This window comes from Desmodus rotundus, chromosome 12 (assembly GCF_022682495.2).
Source record: "Desmodus rotundus isolate HL8 chromosome 12, HLdesRot8A.1, whole genome shotgun sequence".
NCBI classification, from domain to species: Eukaryota; Metazoa; Chordata; class Mammalia; order Chiroptera; family Phyllostomidae; genus Desmodus; species Desmodus rotundus.
In genome coordinates this window covers 65,279,357-65,297,121 of record NC_071398.1, presented here as the reverse complement: position 1 = coordinate 65,297,121, position 17,765 = coordinate 65,279,357, and the positions used below count along the sequence as shown (strand labels likewise).

Below are 17,765 nucleotides of genomic sequence, written 5' to 3'. Positions count from 1 at the left end.
AGCATCAAGCAGCCACCTCCTGTACACACCTGGACCGGGGGCCGGACATGTCTGGACTGGGGGTTGAACACACAACCCAGGCGTGTGCCCCAACTGGGAACTGAACCCACAACCACCACAGAACGATGCTCTAAGCAACTGAGCCACGCTGGTCAGGGTGGGACATTTTGTAACGAAAAAAGGTCAATCTGTCCGAAAGATGTGACAATAATAAATACATACGCACCTAATAACAGAGCCCCAAAATACATGGAGCAAACCCCGGCAGAATTGGAAAAAGAAACAGACAGCTGAACAACTGTAGTTAGAAACTTCACTATCCCACTGTCAATAACGGATGGAACACCTGGGTGGACGATCAACAGGAAATGGGAGATTTGAACACTATGAAGCAACTAGGCCTATGAGATCTCTACAGAACCCTCTACCCACTGAGCACAGGACACACTTTCTTAGGTGCATATGGAACATTCTCCGGGACAGACCATACGTTAGGCCATAAAACAAGCCAGAAAACACTTAAGCAGATTGACATTATACAAAGTATAGTCTCCGACCACAATGAATTGAAATTAGAAATCAGTAACAGAGATAAACTAGCAAAGTGGAAATTACATATGTATACATCTGTATATAAGGGAGAGAGCAAGGAAAACTGAGTAACTCACCAAAATGCTGACACCACCAGCTTAAACACCATCCTGAGCCGAAGACAAAAGCTGTTGGGGGTAGGTGGGACCGGTTATGGGAGGCGACTGGGAAAAGCACCATAAACAAGCGTAAGGTTGTTACGCATATTCAAGTCCTGGTCTTCTGCGCAGATGGGAGTTTTACAGGTAAGGCCAGCCCCCTCTACTAGGTACGCGTGAGGCAAGACACCCTCACAAATGAAGATGTTCCGTACAACTGTAAACGTATGTTACAAAGGGTAACTTCTGCTTGGTTTGCCAGCTTCTCTCATGCCTGCTCTTCCTTAAAATTAACCAGCCTGCCAAAGAGATATAGTCAGGGGTGACAAATTCTGTTTCCCTGGAGCTGCCAGGCTATACACTGGTACAACGTGTCACCGTACTGAGCACTGCAGGCGACTGTAGCACAACGGTGTGTGTGTAACGCACTGTGCTACAAGGGTGGCAGGACAGCTATGGTGCTGGGAGGTGATAGGAAGTTCTCTGCTCCATTGTAATCTTAGGGGACTACTGTCCTATAGGCAGTCTGTCATGGATGGAAAAGTCACTCTCAGGGGACACAGGGTTGTATTAGAGAAAATAAACAAAAACAAAACAAGTTAGTTCTTTGAAAAGATCAAAAGAATTAGCAAACCTTTAGCCAGACTAACCAAGAGAGGGGAGAAGCAGAGAAGACTCAAGTTACTAAAATGAGGAAAGAAAGAGAGAACATCACTGGCAACCTGAACGGAATGCAATGGATCATCAGGAAACTTAAGGAACAGCTGTGTGCCAGAATCTAGGTAATCTAGATTAAATGAGCAAATTCCTAGAAAGACATGAACTACCAAAAATGACTCGTGAAGAAGTAGAAAATCTGAGTAGACTTATAACAAGAGATCAGATCAGTTCAAAAATAAAACAAAATACAAAAACTGGAGCAACTTCTTACAAAGAAAAGCCCTAACCTAACTGGCTTCATTGGTGAAATATACCAGAGGTTTAAAGAAGAAATAACATCAATAATTCATACACTCTTCCAAAAAACAGAAGAGGAAGGAATATTTCCCAACTCATTCTATGAGGTCAATATTACATAGATATTGAAACCAGACAAAAGCAATACCAAAAAAGAAAACAGCCTATCAATATATTTTATAAATATAGAAGCAGAAATCATCAATAAAGTATCAGCAAACCAAACCTGGCAACTGAAAGAGAATTCTACATCATCAGCAAGAGGAGTTTACCCCAGGAATGCAAACTTGACTTCCCACTCAAAACCAGTTAGTCCCATACACGAGGTTAGCAGAACAAAGGCCGAAAGGCACATGATCATCCCAATAAGTGCTGAAAGAGCACTTCACAAAAACGAACCTAATTCATGAAAAACCACTCAACACACTAGGAATAAAAGGAAAACTCCTCAACCTAATAAAAGGCATTTATGAAACACCCGTAGCTAACGTTACACTTAATGGCAAAAGACTGAACACTTTCCTCTAAGATCAGGGATAAAATAAAGATGTTCCTTCTCCCTACCTCCACTAACATTGCAGTGGAGGTTTAAGCAAGGCCAATTAAATAAAAGGTATCCAGGTTGGAATGAAGAAGTAAAACAATCTCTATTTGCAAATGTTGCGATTTTGTACATAAGAAGCCCAAGGGACCCACAAAAACACGATTAGAACTAATAAATGATGGTGCAGGTATAACATTGATATACAAAAGTGAATTGGATTTCTTTTTAAAAAATGTTATTTATTTATTTTTAGAGGGAGAGGAACAGAGGGAGAAAGAGAGGGAGAAACATCAATGTGAGAGATACATGGATTGGTTGCTTCTCATACACGCCCCGACTGGGGACCAAACCCGCAACCCAGGCACGTGCTCTGACTGGGTATTGAAGCAGTGACCTTTTGCTTTGCGGAATGATGCCCAACCAACCAAGCCACACCGGTCAGGGTGTGAATTGTATTTCTATACAGCAACAATGAACAATTCTAAAAATGAAAGTAAAAAAAATTCCATTTACAACAATATCAGAAGAAGAAAATAGGAATAAAATTAACACAAAGAATCTAAGATACAAACGCATGGAAAGGCACCCCAAGTTGATGGATTACAAGACAACATAGTTAAGATGACGACACTCCCAAACTTGGTCACGGGTTCAGTACAACCCCATTCAAGATCCCAGATGCCTTTGTGTTTTTTGTCGCTGCTGCTGCTGTTGTTTCGTTTTGCAGAAATGGACAAACTGATGACAAACTTCGTATGGAAATGCTAGGGCAAGGGACTGAGAAGAGCCAACGCGAACTTGAAAAAGGGAACGAGGTTGTACACTCACACTTCTTCACTTCGACACTTCCCGCAAGGCCGCAATGACCAACCCGGTGTGTGTGGTCCTGCACGCCAGCGCGTCCACATAGGTCGACGGAGTCGAACTGAAAGTCCCAAACTCAACCTTCACGTTTATGGTCAGCTGATTTGCATCATGGGTGCCAAGATAATTCAATAGTCTTTTCAAAAACTGTTTTCAAAAAAACGATAGTCTTTCCAAGAAACAGTGCCGGGGCAACTGAATAGCCACAGGCAAAAGAACCTTTTGCCTTACCTAAGGTGGACCCTTACCTTACACCATACACAAAAATTAACTCCAAGTGGGTTGCAGACCTAAAGGTGAGAAATGAAGTTATAAAACTCTTAGAAAAAAACATTGATAGAAATGTTCATAGCCTTAAATTGGCCAAAGATTTCTTGGATATGACTCCAAAAGAATAAACCACAAACAAGAAAATGGGTAAACTGGATTTCATCACAATGAAAACTTTGGTGCTTCAAAGGGAAAAGAAAGTGAAAAAGACAGCCCACAGAATGGGAGAAAATACTTGCAAATCATTTATCTGATAAGAGATCTGTATCTAGAACACATAAATAAGTGTTATAATTCAGTAATATGAAGGCAAATATCCCAATTAAACATGGGCAAAGGATTGGAATAGACAATTCTTCAAAGAAAGATATACAAACGGCCAAAGAGTACATGAAAGGTTCTTACCGTCCTTAGTCATTAGGGAAGTGCAAATTAAAACCACAAGACACCACTGTACGTCTACTGTGGCTGCTGTCTTAAAAAGGATGTGGAATAATTTTTGGTGAGGACGAGGAGAAAGCAGGTCCCCCACACACTGCTGCCTGGACGGTGAAGCGGTGCAGCCGCCCTGGAAAATGGTCCGTCAGTTCCTCAGAAACACAAACGTAGAGTTACCACATGACCTGGCAACTTCACTCCTAGATATGTATCCCCCAAATGAAACATAGCCACACAAAAACTCATACACAGTGTCCGCAGCAACCTTACTACTGATAATAGCCAACCGTAGAAACACCCAGATATTCATCAACTGATATGTGAATGAATGAAAATGACCCATCCCTCATGGAATATTGTTTGACTCTGAAAAGGAATGAAGGAGTGACACATGCCACGACACGGGTAAACCTTGAAAGCGTGATGCTGAGTGAAAGGAGTCACTCAAAGAAGCGCACACACAAGTTCATTTACGGGAAAAGTCCAGAATAGGCAACTGCGTGGGAACTGAAAATAGGCTAGTGGTTGTCTAGGACTAGGCGTGGGCTGTGAGGGTTGGGGGGACTGTAAGTGACCGTTAGAGAATGTGGTGTCCCCTTGGGATGACAAAGATGTTCTACAATTGTGCTGGTGATGGTTGCACGCCTCTATTAATAGGGTGAAAACCACTTAACTGTACATTTTAAAATAAAGCTTTTAGTTAAAAGTCAAAGTAGAACCAAGGGGTTGAAATCATAAACATTATTTCACTTTAAGAAAGAACTTTCCAGTAACTAGATCTACCTGAAAATGGAATGGGCTGCCTTGGAGTTGGCAGGCTCTCTGCATGCACGTAGGAAGTAGTCAAGCGGAAGTCGATGACATCCGTTAAGAATGTCAGCCCTTTCCTTCCAGACGCACACGGTCCTACAGCTGCCTCCAGAGCCCTTTGCCCAGAGAAGCCTTCTACTCCGATGAAGGTGTGGCCAGGATGTTTCCAGTGTCCCCCAGGGCTCTAGAAACAGTCTCACTGGGGATTCTGGGAGACCATATAGCCTATGTCTGAGAGTTATCCCAACTGAAGGATGAAGAAGCTGGGTTAGCCCTGGCTGGTGTGGCTCAGTGGACTGAGTGCCAGCCTGTGAATCGAAAGGTCATCAGTTTGATTCCCAGTCAGGGCACATGCCTGGGATGTGGACCAGGTCCCCACCTCGGGGTGTGAGAGAGATAGTCAATTATTATCTCTCAAACACTGATGTTTCCCTTCTTTTCTTTCTCTTTCCCTTCCCTTCTCTCTCAAAGTAAATGCACAAAATCTTTAAAAAAAAAAAAAAAAGAGAACCAACTTCCTGTCCAGCCCTGGTTGAGAACTGCTTCTACGCCTTAGATTCCAGGGCATTAACTCTCTGGCGATTCCAACTTGTCCTTTGTAGGGGCCAAGCCTATTCCTGAGGCCAGAACAAAGCAGGAAGTGGCAGCTGTTCACGTAAGCTGCCTTCAGGTGGAGAGTGAATGTCAGGAGCCAGGGACTCTACAGTGTCCCAGTCTCTAGCTTAGTCCAGGTGTCTAATTTGGGCATCAGACCATAAAGGCAACTAGTCACTGGATTTCTCCATGTGTATCCACTTGCAGGGAGATGGGACTCTAGTGGGGACTGAAACAACCCTGGTCTCTGCCTTTTACCCTCCGAAGGCATCTCAAACGCAACCTGTCCATCACTGGCCTCACTGCCTCCTCCTCCAAGCCTCCTCTTTTCTGCATTTGCTGTGTGTGTAGGGGGTCACTTAAGCCCCAAACCCAGAAATCTTCCTTGAGTTTCTTTAACCCCAACCAGCATCCGGTCCATCCCCACCCTTGTCAGAGCTACTTCTCACCTCTCCGGACTTTTCCCAGTCTGCTGTGTTTTCCAAATGCATTATGTATTTAAATGGGAACGCATCTACTCAAGAAAGGGGCCTTAGATGATCTTCTTGGTGGCAGCCAAGCTGTGTCTGTGGCTCAGTGACTGCAGTCATCACCTCTTTTTTTCTCCCCAGCCAGGCCGGGAGCCTCTTGGGTACAGGCACCACACCTCCCCTTTCCCCTGCCGCATGGCTCTGAGCTCCGGGCTGGCACCCACGTCTCGGTAATGCGGGGCTGCCCCCAGCAGGGCCACCTTGTCCATGGGGCACAGCGGGCACAGTGGCCTCGGCCCACAATCCCTTCAGGGGCCCATGAAATGTTTTAATTTCTTTTAATCTCAGAAAAAATAAACATGGCATAATAAAAATAATAAATGCACATATTAATGAATCCAGCCTGGATTTTGTTTGTCTTTATACCAGCACAGTTGTCAAGTACAACTGTTATTATTTTCTCTTTCTTGTTGTGGACGCAGGGGCCCACGGGAGTGACCGTGCTGCCCTGGCTCTCGGGTCTGCAGCCACCTGCTCGCTATGAAGTCAGACACTTCGGGACTTGTCAGGGGCTGCGTGACCGCTGTCCCTTTCCGTTTCTGCTTGACAGAAGAGCTCAGAGAACTGTGTATTCCGCCTTGTCCGACCTCCCTTGAAGACTCCAGACAAAAATAGCCCCAAGGACTGTTGAGCTGGTTGAACTGAAGATAAGTTTAAATTTAAGAGGCTCTTAACTCCAAACATGGCGATAAGATGAAAAAAGAAATCCAGACAGTCTACTTTAGTTCTATTCCAGTTAAACTTTTATTTCAAAGAACTATTTAAAGGACCTGACATATGTGAAACACAAAACTCTTTAAAAAAAAACCTTCAGGGATGTGACAAAGAGCCTGAAATGAGACCTTCTCCTTCCCACAGCATTGGATGTCCCGTGAGGGCCGAGGTGCGGGCTGAGCTGGGAGCACGGATCTGTTCGCCTGCCCTGAGGCCATCTGCGATACAAATTTGTTTCCTGGACTCCCTGCAACTCGCCAGCTGCAAGCATTTGCCCAGCAAATCAGGTTAAAATGAACAAAGGCAGCCTCGAAGGGGGATGGATGTCTCACAGGGCACTGCAGGCCAAGGGGTGTGTGATGATGTGTGATGGGTAAGGATGGGGTGGAACAGGTTGGGGAGGCAGAAAGTTGTTGCTAGGCAACCAGTCCTGGTGCCTTTGTAAATGTGGATCTGTTTTGTTTGAAGCAGCAGCTGGCAGCCCCCACCTTCTTTTATCTTCTCCTCCTATCTGTGCCAAGAACACAGGCCTAGCTATAGCTCTCAGGTCCTGGGAGGATAGATGGACCAGGGAGGCTGGTTGGGGCTCTAGAAAACACATGTGCCTGAAAAGGCAAGTGATTTGACAGGACAGCCTAGAGCCGATGAAATCTGGACATGTATCCTTACTAACCAAGATCTCAGGCAAGGTTATTTAATCTCTGTGATTTTCAGTTCCTTCGCTGTAAGACTCAGGACATAGAACTCTCGCTGGAATGCTGGGAAGACTAGAGCAAGTGTATGGGAGGACGGGAGCATAGTAGAGACTCCCCGATCAGCAGCAGCAGCAGCAGAACGCGAGAGCAGGGCTCAGGCTCTAGACAGCCTGAGTCCTCATCCCAGCACCACCTCGGCTGAGCTGCGTGGCCTCAGGCCTGCTTCCTAACCTTTCAGCGCTTTTGTCTTGTTCTCCTCTGTGAAACAGGGGATGATGATAAAACCTAACAGGGTTGTTGTGAGGATGAAATGCATTAATAATGCAAAGTGGTAGAATCGGGCCCAGCCCACAGTAAGCACTCAGTACACATCAACGATGATTTAGAAGGCCGGCTGCAGCCCGTCTGAGCGCATCTGCAGAGCAGGCGCTGCAGGAGCAGCTCTGCGTGAGCTCGTTCTTAAAGGGCTTTTGATTTGGACTGGTGAAGACAGAGGGGAGGTTGTTCCTTTGGTACCTTGAACAGTGTACTGTGGAAAAGTCCAACTCTGATGACCTGTGTGACCTTGGGCAAGTTACTTAAGCTTTTGTAGCTAGGACAGACCATTTTGTAAAGTGAATAAAATAAGGATACCTACCCTATGGTGGGTGAGGATTAAATGAGGTGGGTTGTCAGGTGCTTAGCTTAATGCATGGTCCAGAGAAAGCAGTCAAAACCCAGTGGCTAGTGTTTCTAGAAGCAGAGACAAAGATGAGAGGGGGCAGTGTGGGGTCTGTGTTATTCCAACTGAGGCACATTAGGAAAAGGGCTGCAGATGAAAGCTGAAGAAAGTTTTTTGTTTTTTTTTTTTTAAAAATAGGACTCTGTCTTTGGGGGTGAGGTGGATGAGCAAAGTCACCAGCAAAGCTGCTCTGGCCTTTGTGTGACCAAGAGTGACCTTCCTTCTTTGGTGTGGTTCACCACACCCAGCCACCTTGGACTGTGTGGGCTGAGGGTCAGGGCATTAGTGGGCAGCATTTCTGGTATAGATGCTGGCATTCTCACAGTGAGAGGGGTGAAGCTCCCCAAGAGGAAGACCTCAGGGAGGGTGAACGAGAAGGAGAAGGTGCATGGAGACAGGGTCTAGAGAAGCAGGTGGGCACTGGACCGGTGGATGTTTCCGTGATGGCTGCTATCGGGACCCCATAGGGTAAAGCTGGAGAACATCTGGGTGATGTGAACTTAGTAAGTGCTCCAGGAGTTAAGAGGAAGAAACCTCACTGAAAACCAGGGCTATTCTGCATAATTTCAGGAATAACCGTGGACTTTATGAAATAGTGGGCTAAAATAGGAGGAGAAGAAACAGCAATCATCTGTGTTTATTTGGGAGGAAAGCCCAAGAAAAGGCCCAACTGGAGCGAATCTACATATTTTGGAGTGATCGGAGGAGGTAAGTTTGTGGAACATTTTGAATCCTTAGCTCAAAAGTTCAAACTTTTTTCTGGAAGCAGTGGAATGTGTCGAATCATTTTGAGCAGGAGAATGACAGGAAAGAAGTCATGGGGGGAAAGCGTATCTGGCACGGGTTTGAATCTGGACCCATTGTTGCCCTGTAAGTACGAGCAAGCCATTAACTGTCCTGCGACATAAGATGAGGACAACAGTATATTCTTCCAGGCGGTGTTAGGGACAGAGGAGTGATGTCACGTGACACCAAAGGCCCAGGCAACAAAAGCAAAAATAAACAAGTGGGACTACAACAAGCTCAAAGCTTCTGCACAGCGTGGGAACCACCAACAAATGAAAAGGCAGTCTACTGAGTGGGAGAAAGTATTTGCTAACCCTACAACTGATAAGGGGCTACTATAGAAAATCTATAAAGAACTCACACAACTTTATAGCAAAATCAAGCAGACAAACAATTTGATTAAAAAATGGGCAGAAGACCTGAATCGACACTTCTCCAAGGAAGACATAGGGAAGGCCGACAAGACACATGAAAAGGTGCTCAGCATCACGAATCATCAGGGAAATGCAAATCGAAACCACATAAGATGTCACCCCACACCTGTCAGAATGACTTATCAAAAAGACAAGAAATAGCAAGTGTCGGCGAGGACGTGGAGACAAGGAAACCCTTGTGCACTGTTAGTGGGATCACACCCTGGTGCGGCCACTGCGGGAGCTGCGGGCGGGGCGGGGCGCGGTTCCTCAAAAACTGAAAAACAGATCTACCATGTGATTCAGCAATCCCACTTCTGGGCACGTGTCCACAGAAGAACAAAACACTAATTTGAAAAGATCTCTGCGCCCCTATGTTCGTTGCAGCATTATTTACAACAGCCCAGATACAGAAGCAACCTAAGTGTCAGTAGATGAACGGATAAAGGAAATGTGATACACACACACTGGAATAATAATTCAGCCATAAATGGAATGAAATCTTGCCATTTGCAACAAGACAGATGGATGTGGAGGGCAATATGCTAAGTGAAATAAGTCAGATAAAGACAAATAGTGTACGATCTCACTCATACGTGGAATCTAAAAAGAGAAACCAACCAACCCCAGACAAGCTCGCAGATACAGAGAACAGACTGGTGGTTGCCGGAGGCAGGAGTGGAGGGTAGGTGACACAAAGGGTTCAAAAGGTACGAAGTCACAACATTTACGGGGATGTAACGTACGGCCTGGTGACTATACTAATAAATCCAGGCTGCACATTTGAAAGCTGCTGAGAGCAGATCTTTTCAAAGAGACGTGTGGTGTGATGCACTCTATAAACTGGAGTCTTCTGGGCCTGCCCTCTTTCCTTCCCACATCTTGGCTCAGCGTTCTGAGGTGCATTGTTCTCTGGGCTTCGCTGTCACCTTGGACATTGGCACAAGTCAGGCAACTGTTAGCTGCAAACACCAGCTCTCGAGCTCTCTTGAATAATCTTTAACTACCTCGAACAATAAGGAAATTAATTGGCTCACCATAACCAGGAGTCTAGAGGCAGGGTAGAGTTCAGCACTGGCTTTGTCACCACGCTGGTTTCAGGTGGCTGCAGCAGCCCACGGAACCACATCTCTGCATGAGAACCTAGAGGAAGAGAAACGGGGCTACTTCCAGCAATGTTCCTGGAAAAGGGAGGAAGATACTCAGAACCTCCCTCAAACACTCTTTATAGCTCCTTTTTCCAAAGTGGCCACGTACCTATTCTCAAACCAATCATTAGCGGCGGGGGGGCGGGGGTTGAACTTACCTTCAGATCAATGGTCCTCAAGTGGGGTGATTTTGCTCCCCATCCCTCTCCCCCCATCAAAGACATTTGGCAATATCTAGACATAGTTGATCATCACGGGTGGGGGACAGGGAGAGCATATGGCACTAGCATACATTTGGTAGAGGCCAGGGATGCTTCTAAGCATCCTACAATGGATAGGACACCTCCCCACCCCACCCCCTACCATCCCCCCAAATGATTCAGGCCAAAATGTCAACAGTGCCATAGTTGAGAAGCCCTGTTTTAGACAGATCAGCCCCGCACTTGGAGCTTGGAGCGCCGTCCATCAGCTCACGGATGCAGGTACGGATGAGGAGTGGCTACCCAAACAAAACCGAGATTCATTTAGGAAAGAGGGGGGGAAATGGATTTTGATGGATCAACCAACCATGTGCACTGCGGGTTTGCTCAATCAGAGCAGCTACCTCAGTGTGTGGCTGCTGTTTATTCTTCCTGCATTCGTCTCTGTTGCTGTATAACAAACTGTCACAAACTTAGTATTAGAAAACAATACCAATTTGTGAGCCCCCAGTTCCTGTGGGTCAGAGGTCTGGGCACGATGTGGCTGAATGCTGGGCTTGGGGCCCCCAGCAGGGCTGCCCTTCTCCTCTGGGGCTCCAGGTCCTCTCCCAAGCTCATTCTTGTGGCTGAACTCAGCTCCTTGTGGTTGTAGGACTGAGGTCTCCGTTTCCCTGCTGGCTTGTCAGTTGGGAGCAGCTCTCAGCTCCTAGAGGACCCAGGACTTCTTACCATGTGGCCCCCTCTACTTCCCAGCCAGCAATGGTGCACGGAGTCCTTCGCATGCTTTGAACTCTACTTTTAAAGTGCCCATGTGATTGCGGCAGGCCCACCTAGATATCTCTGCATCGTAAGGTTAACTAATCCGGGCCCTTAATTACACTGACCAAACCACTGCACAACAGTCCCTACACTGGTGTTTGAATGAATTACTGGGAGAAGATGCCCCTCTGTGTTCCCGGCTTTCAGCAGAGTACCTGGAAAATATGTTTACTCAACAACTGCCATTTGAACAAATGAAAAAGAGTTAAATCCATTTATTTCCTTTTTTGACAGAATTACCGGACGGGTCACTTGGGACTGTTATAAGCAGAGACCTGTATAACCTTGGTGTTAGAAGGCACCTGTAGTCAAAGAGGAATCTGTTCATTATTCCAGGAATCCACATTGTCAGAGATGAAACCCACATTTCCTCAGATCAACATCTCCCTGGCTCTAAGCAGTGTAGTCTTGACGATGTGGACTGATTTTTCGCATTGCCTTTTTGGCAGAGCTGGCAAGCTGCTGACTCCTGTAAAATCTGTAGTTCACTTCAAGCTTCCCTGCAGCCGCTGGTACTGTGCCAGGTCTCTCCCACTTTGTACCTGGGCAGGGTTTTATGCTGCTTGCTTCTTACCCATTTTCATGACATGGCTTCTGTCTTATCATTTCAGCCCGTAGGAGACAGTGGGAAATTCTGATCTTATTAACCAACCGCTTGGCTCTCCTGTCTAACTCTACAATACCTGAAAATACAATAAGCACATTTTCTTTGTCCAAATAGTTTACAGTAATGTTCAATGAGGCAAGGCCAAGTTTTCAAAGCCCCGAGGCACGTTCCCTCTTTCAAGTTGACAGCAATGATTTGATCAACACTCTTTGCATTAAGATTGCTCAACTTCTGATGAATCAACTCTTGCTTTTCTTTCTCCATCGTATCTATGAGCATCTTATGAAAGACTTAAGTGTTTGGCGGAACCTACGCTACACAGAATAATACCATTCAATTATACTCCTAGGAATAAATAACCATCTTTTGCAATCAGGTACACATGCCAGGAAATTCTCTTCTAAACTCTCAGATACCCCATGCCTAGGAGTGCCCCGTGCTGTTCTTGTGCAGTCACGTAACCCACAGCTCTGACGGACTGCCATCTAGTATTTTCTCAGTAACTGATGATTCTAGCAGCCTTCACTGTCGATCTGCAAGCTGGCAAGCATCCCCACCCCCTTGTGTCCGTGGCCGATGGGAATTTCCACTGGGGAGCAGAGGCAGCTGCCCTGACTTGTGAGGACTGAGGGTGGGGCTGCAGGGCAGGAGTAAATGACATGACCCCTGCTGACGGGATCCTCGGTGAGGTGCCTGGTCACTCCCCATGCTTTTCCAGTTGATCGGTTATCTCCCTTTGCAGTGTCGTCCAAGTCTCCTTAATCGTCATACTTTAGGGAAGTCAAACTCCTCTGTTCACAGGAAAAGGCCGGGTTCCTTGAGTGAGATTTTCCTACTGGTCCATAGCGTTTTCTTTGATGCAGGGTTGCGTGGACGTTCTGGCCCCTGTAAATGGACCAGTGATGCTGTAGGGGGAGAGCTGCACTTTACAAGCTCCTAGAAGGCCTGTGAACGTAGGGAGAAGAGAGAGGGAGCCGGGAAATTAGCTGTGGTAGCCAGTCTTCAAGACAGCCTTCAGTGGTCTCTGCCTCCTGGTCCTCGTGTTCCAGAGCACCCCCCCCCGTGCTGTACGAAGGCCGGTCTGTGTGACCATACACTCTAGGGACAGTGTGGCACTTCTAAGATGACGTTGTAATAGTCCCGCAGCTTCCATCTCCGTTGCTCTGTCTCTCTGACTCATCACTCGAGCGGAAGCCAGCACTGTGCTGTGAGCAGCCTTCAAAGAGGCCTGTGTGAGGAGGAACCGAGGCCTCTGACCAACAGCTGGCTATACAAGGGACTTGTAAGGGGACCCTGTAGTCCTGGTCAAGCCTTCAGGTGACTGCAGCCCCGACCAACATTTTGATGGCAACCTCATGAGAGACCCTGACCGGAAGCCTCCGGCCAAGACACTGCCAGCTTCCTGATTCTCAGAGACTATAGAGATAATAATCTCTAAACTCATTTGCTTCAAGGTAATTTGTTATGCAGCAACAGAGAACTTACACACTAGGAGATGCTGAATGAGATAATAGGCCTTTCTTAAGGAAAGTGAACAGAATGCTAAATTCTCAGAAGAGAATGAAAAACTAGTTAGTGAGTTTCCAAGATGAGAACACTGGAGGATATTGTTATCAATCTTGCATAGACAGGCCTTTTACCATTTTTTAAAAAAAATGTCAAAAATAGTACTTGTTCTTTGTTAAAACACACACACACACACACACACAGATAAAGTAAAAGAGTAAGTATCTTTTCTGTCTTTCCCATCTTCTTCCTCAGAAGCAACTGCTGATACTAGTTTGGTTTTTATCCTTCTGGCTCCCTTTTCAGTCGATTATAATCACATACAGACAGACACACACACACTCACACTCACACACTCACTTGGTTGTGCGCTATTTAACAAATGTCTTTCTTGGTTAGCAATGTATCACAGCTCCCTCCCAGGCCAGTGCACGGGGCTCCCACCTCACTCCCCTGAAGGGCTCATTACCGCCCCAGTGTGATGTTCTATACTTTAAGTGTGATTTCATCTGTAGTAATTTAATAATGCTTTATTAATTATGTATTCATTTGCCATTACACGAAGACCACAGGAAGCACCCTTGGCACACGTACAAACGCTTCAGTAGGAAAGGTTTGCAGAGGTGGGATGGAGGGTTAAGAGCCAGGCGGATTTAGCTTCTTGACAGATGCTACCTGATTGCCTTTCACAACCGCTGGGATTTCTTCCACTTTCTGAGTGTTAACTGCACATTGACCAGAGCGAGAGGGAGCTCTTTTCATCCACACCTGGTGCTCGTTTTCAAATTTGGGGGCTGCCCCAAACCTCGACGGGGGGATGCAGAGGCCAAGTAGGAAACTCATTGCTGGTCGGCAGCACTTTGGTTTCTGGTTTCCTCCCCAAACCACCTGCTACCTTTACTTTTGCGAGCCCTCTGCTGTCCCATGGTCAGGTTTGACAGTGGCATTCAGTGGGAGGGACAGGGTGGAACATGTTTACTCCGTTTCGTCCAGAACTGCACCCCGCCTCTCCCCTTGACACCGGTGAACACTTCCGCTCTCCCTTGGGGGCCTGCTGTGCTGGGGTCCCAGCTGCCTTCGTCTTGCTGCCCTTCAGTGAGAACGGGCCCACAGACAAAAACCCATCCCAGGAAGCGGCATTCCTGCCGCGCACCGCTCACCCGTCCTCCCCACTCTGTGTTCTAGGACTTCCACTAAAAGAGCACCCAGAGGTCAAAGCCAGTCTAGAAATCTAGACGGAAAGTTCAATATAGTGTTATAGAACACCATAAGCCACAGGAGCATCTGCTGAGAATGAGTGGACCTCCCTATGAAGTGAGGCCGTGGAAGCACTTCATCACCCAAGAACGTGCTACTGCGTTACCCACACGCACTATTGCCACTCTAGTAGGACCTGGTTGTGCGCACTGAAGAACCGAGGAGAACACGCAGACGGGGCAGTGTAAATCTGCCCTCTTGCCCGCCTGTGTGTGTGCGCCTTCCCTTGGGGACTTTTCCTTATGCGGGCCTCCTTAGGGTCTTATGGGAAAATTCTAAGTCACGGCTGAGTATTGGAAGGGAAGTGTCCCATCTTTTCTCCATATTCTGGGAGATGCTGACATGCTTTTCCTTGTTTTGCTTGATATTGCAGCTCTGGGTTGAGGGACTGGGTGAAAGGGATGAAGGATGAAGAAGTACGAACTGGTAGTTTCAAAGCTGTCACGGGGGGATCAAAGACGGCGTAGCAAACAAAGCCGAGTCAATAGCATCATGATAACTACATGTGGTACCAGGCGGGCACTGGAAATGCCGGGGGAAAGGGACCCTTTGTAAAGTATGTGATTGTCTAACCACCATGCTGCACACCTGAAACCAAAGCAAAATAACACTGAGTGTTCAAAAATCAACAAATAATAGTGACAACGCCAGGAAGACAAAACACTGCAGCTCTGTTCCCCAACCTGAGCAATTGGCTGTCTGGCCATCTGCCTGCTCTTCGTCCTTTTGCTTGTTACTGGGTTCTGGCAAAATAGAGGGGTTTAAAACTCCTTTTACCAGGAAAAATAACTTGTAGGCTAAAAGCAGACGCCCCCCCCAGGTCAGGATGCTTTTTCTGTGCTCCCCGTAGTCGGTGCTGCTCAAGCTCTCGTCCGATGTTCACGGAGGCCAGCGCTTCCCAAGCACGAAGACCCATCTGAATCACCGGAGGGTCTTGTTAAAACACGGGTTCTGACTTGGTCAGTCTGGGATGGGGGCTGCGATTCTGCACTTCTTGTCCCCTCGCCCGAGACAGCGATGCTGCTGGGTCCGCCGACAGCACTTTCACAGCAAAGTGGAGGCAACGGAGAGCATCTGTCATTTGTGTTGGAAGAGCTTCACTGACAATGGCAGCAGCACCCCCAAAACAGACATGAGAATGTCACATAGTTTAAAAGCTGTGGCCGAGGTGTTCTGGCCATTGTCTCGGGTTGGGCTCCCTGGCGAGCAGACTCTGAGATGGAGACTGAATGCAGGTGTATATAGCAGGCCCTTGAATAATGTCAGTTCATTATTACATTGATGAGATGCCATAGAAACTTAACTCTCATTTAGATCAATTAACCTTGGGTGAAATAGGTTTCACTGCATGAAGTTTTGCTGTAGTTCCAAGAACCTGTCAGTGGTGTTAAGTGAGGACTTAGCGTATTGAGAAGTGCTGCTGAGATTTCCATCTGGGCAAGAGCGGAGGCAGCCCAGCAAGGGCTCCCCAGGCCCCGGAGGCTCTGCAGCAGGGCTGCTGCTTTAAGTTGGCCTGAGTTGAGGTGAAGGGGCCAGGCCCTGGATGCAGGCTGCCCCAGGAAGGGGGGTCACCTGGCATGAGGGGACTCTCTTTGGGCAGATATCCCAAGCACGGGCGGACAGCTGAGGCTGTTGCAGGCAGCACTTCCGGCAGCTGAAGGGCCACCTGGGCGAGCGCCAGGTTGCACATCCAGGCCCGCACCCTGGTCTCCAGGTCCTCTCTCACTGATGGGCTAGGTTCGAGCCCTCCTCTCCACTTTAATGTGGATTCACACACCTCAAACACAACCCTTTCTCAGTACCTCGGCCCGGAAAGCCACCTACCGTTGACAAGTCAAGCCTCTGGGTGGGGAGCTTGCCATTCTAAGAATTCCTAGGCTATATTTTCCAGCATTGGAAAGGGTCCCATTTAACATTTTCTTGGAGATCCCTGCTAAATCAAGGGCTCTGATAGTTATAAGAAAATCTCCACCTGAGGCGAAGGGAGGGATATGAGGCCTGAAAATGAACGGACTTCCTTTCCTTTGGAAAATGAAGGGCTTAAGGCAGCGGTCCCCAGCCCTTTTGGCACCTGGGACTAGTTTTGTGAAAGACAATTTTTCCACAAACAGAGTGTTGGGGTACGGAGACAGGTGCAAGCGAAGCCTAGCTCCCTCGATCCCTCGCCTGCTGCTTCCATTCGGCTGTGCGGCCCGGTTCCTAACAGGCCATGGGCCAGTACTAGTCCATGGCCTGGGGGTTGGGGACCCCTGGCTTAATGTATCTGTAGGAGGAATTAAGAGACAGAGTAGGACTACAAAAGTCCACAGGCTGTTTAATGATTTCCTCCTGTGCCTCACTGATTTGTCACGTGAACTTTAACCTTTTCTAAATATAGTTTGTGCCCCGAGAATCCTTCACACTCCAGTAAAAATAGCTGCACCCTTGAATGGCGCATGTGCCTGATGACTGCAGGGAATGGGGCTGGGAACCCTGGGCGAGGGAAGGGAGCAGGACCTGAGTCCCTGGGATGGGGAGTCTGGGGCCTCCCTGCCATTTGAATATTCTAGACATCAGTGGCAGAGAGCTGCACCCACCGTGGTGAACAAGGTGCCGCAGCAAAGACCACCATCACCTCCATGCACACGCTGCTGCCTGCCTCTCCCACCTGGGCCAGACCACAGTCTAGGGAAGAGCTTCCGTCCTGTGGGTGATTCTGCAGCTGGAACCCAGGGAGACCCAGCCCCTGGGTGTGGGTGAAAGAACCCGGACCCAGGAAGCCAGCCCAGGCAGGGCTGGAGCTCTGCACAAAGGCCAGAGCAAGAATAAAAGGCCACACCCACCCCACGGCCTAGTAGAGACGGCCCCTTTGGCTGCAGGTGGGGGACCCACTGTGCCAGTGCTAGATGCAGGCTGGTGCCAAGCAGTGGTTAGGAGCAGGGTTGTCCAGGAGGCGAGAACTCTGATTCCTGCCCCCACTCCCTCCAGTGTGTGAAGTGCAAGAGGAATGAAGGAAAATCAAGCCTGGGGTACAGTTTTTGTCTCTGAGCCCAGGGTGGCTCCCAGAACCAAAGGCATCGCCTGTTGCTATTTATTCATTCTAGCTCCATGCCCTGCCTCCAGAATTTTCCGTAGGCTGTATATTCAGGGACGAGAATGGAAATGGTGTCTGATGTCCCTGGGAAGGGCCTCATTGAATTATTTGCGAACTCACTGAGGCACCT

The 17,765-nt window shown here is 47.7% G+C and overlaps 1 long non-coding RNA gene across 5 annotated transcripts in view; it reads right to left on the bottom strand.

Annotated features, from left to right (window-relative positions):
- Positions 1-17,765, bottom strand: part of LOC112313777 (uncharacterized) — a 52,706-nt gene that overhangs the window by 15,616 nt on the left and 19,325 nt on the right. For 4 of the 5 annotated variants that reach the window (XR_008425807.1, XR_008425809.1, XR_006656877.2 and 1 more), the window contains 2 exons: positions 10,063-10,168; positions 6,151-9,954 (listed from right to left, as the gene is read on the bottom strand). This is a non-coding gene — a long non-coding RNA (uncharacterized lncRNA). Of the gene's footprint in view, positions 1-6,150; positions 9,955-10,062; positions 10,169-17,765 lie in introns of those variants that run through there. The other variant, XR_008425806.1, reaches the window with a different exon arrangement.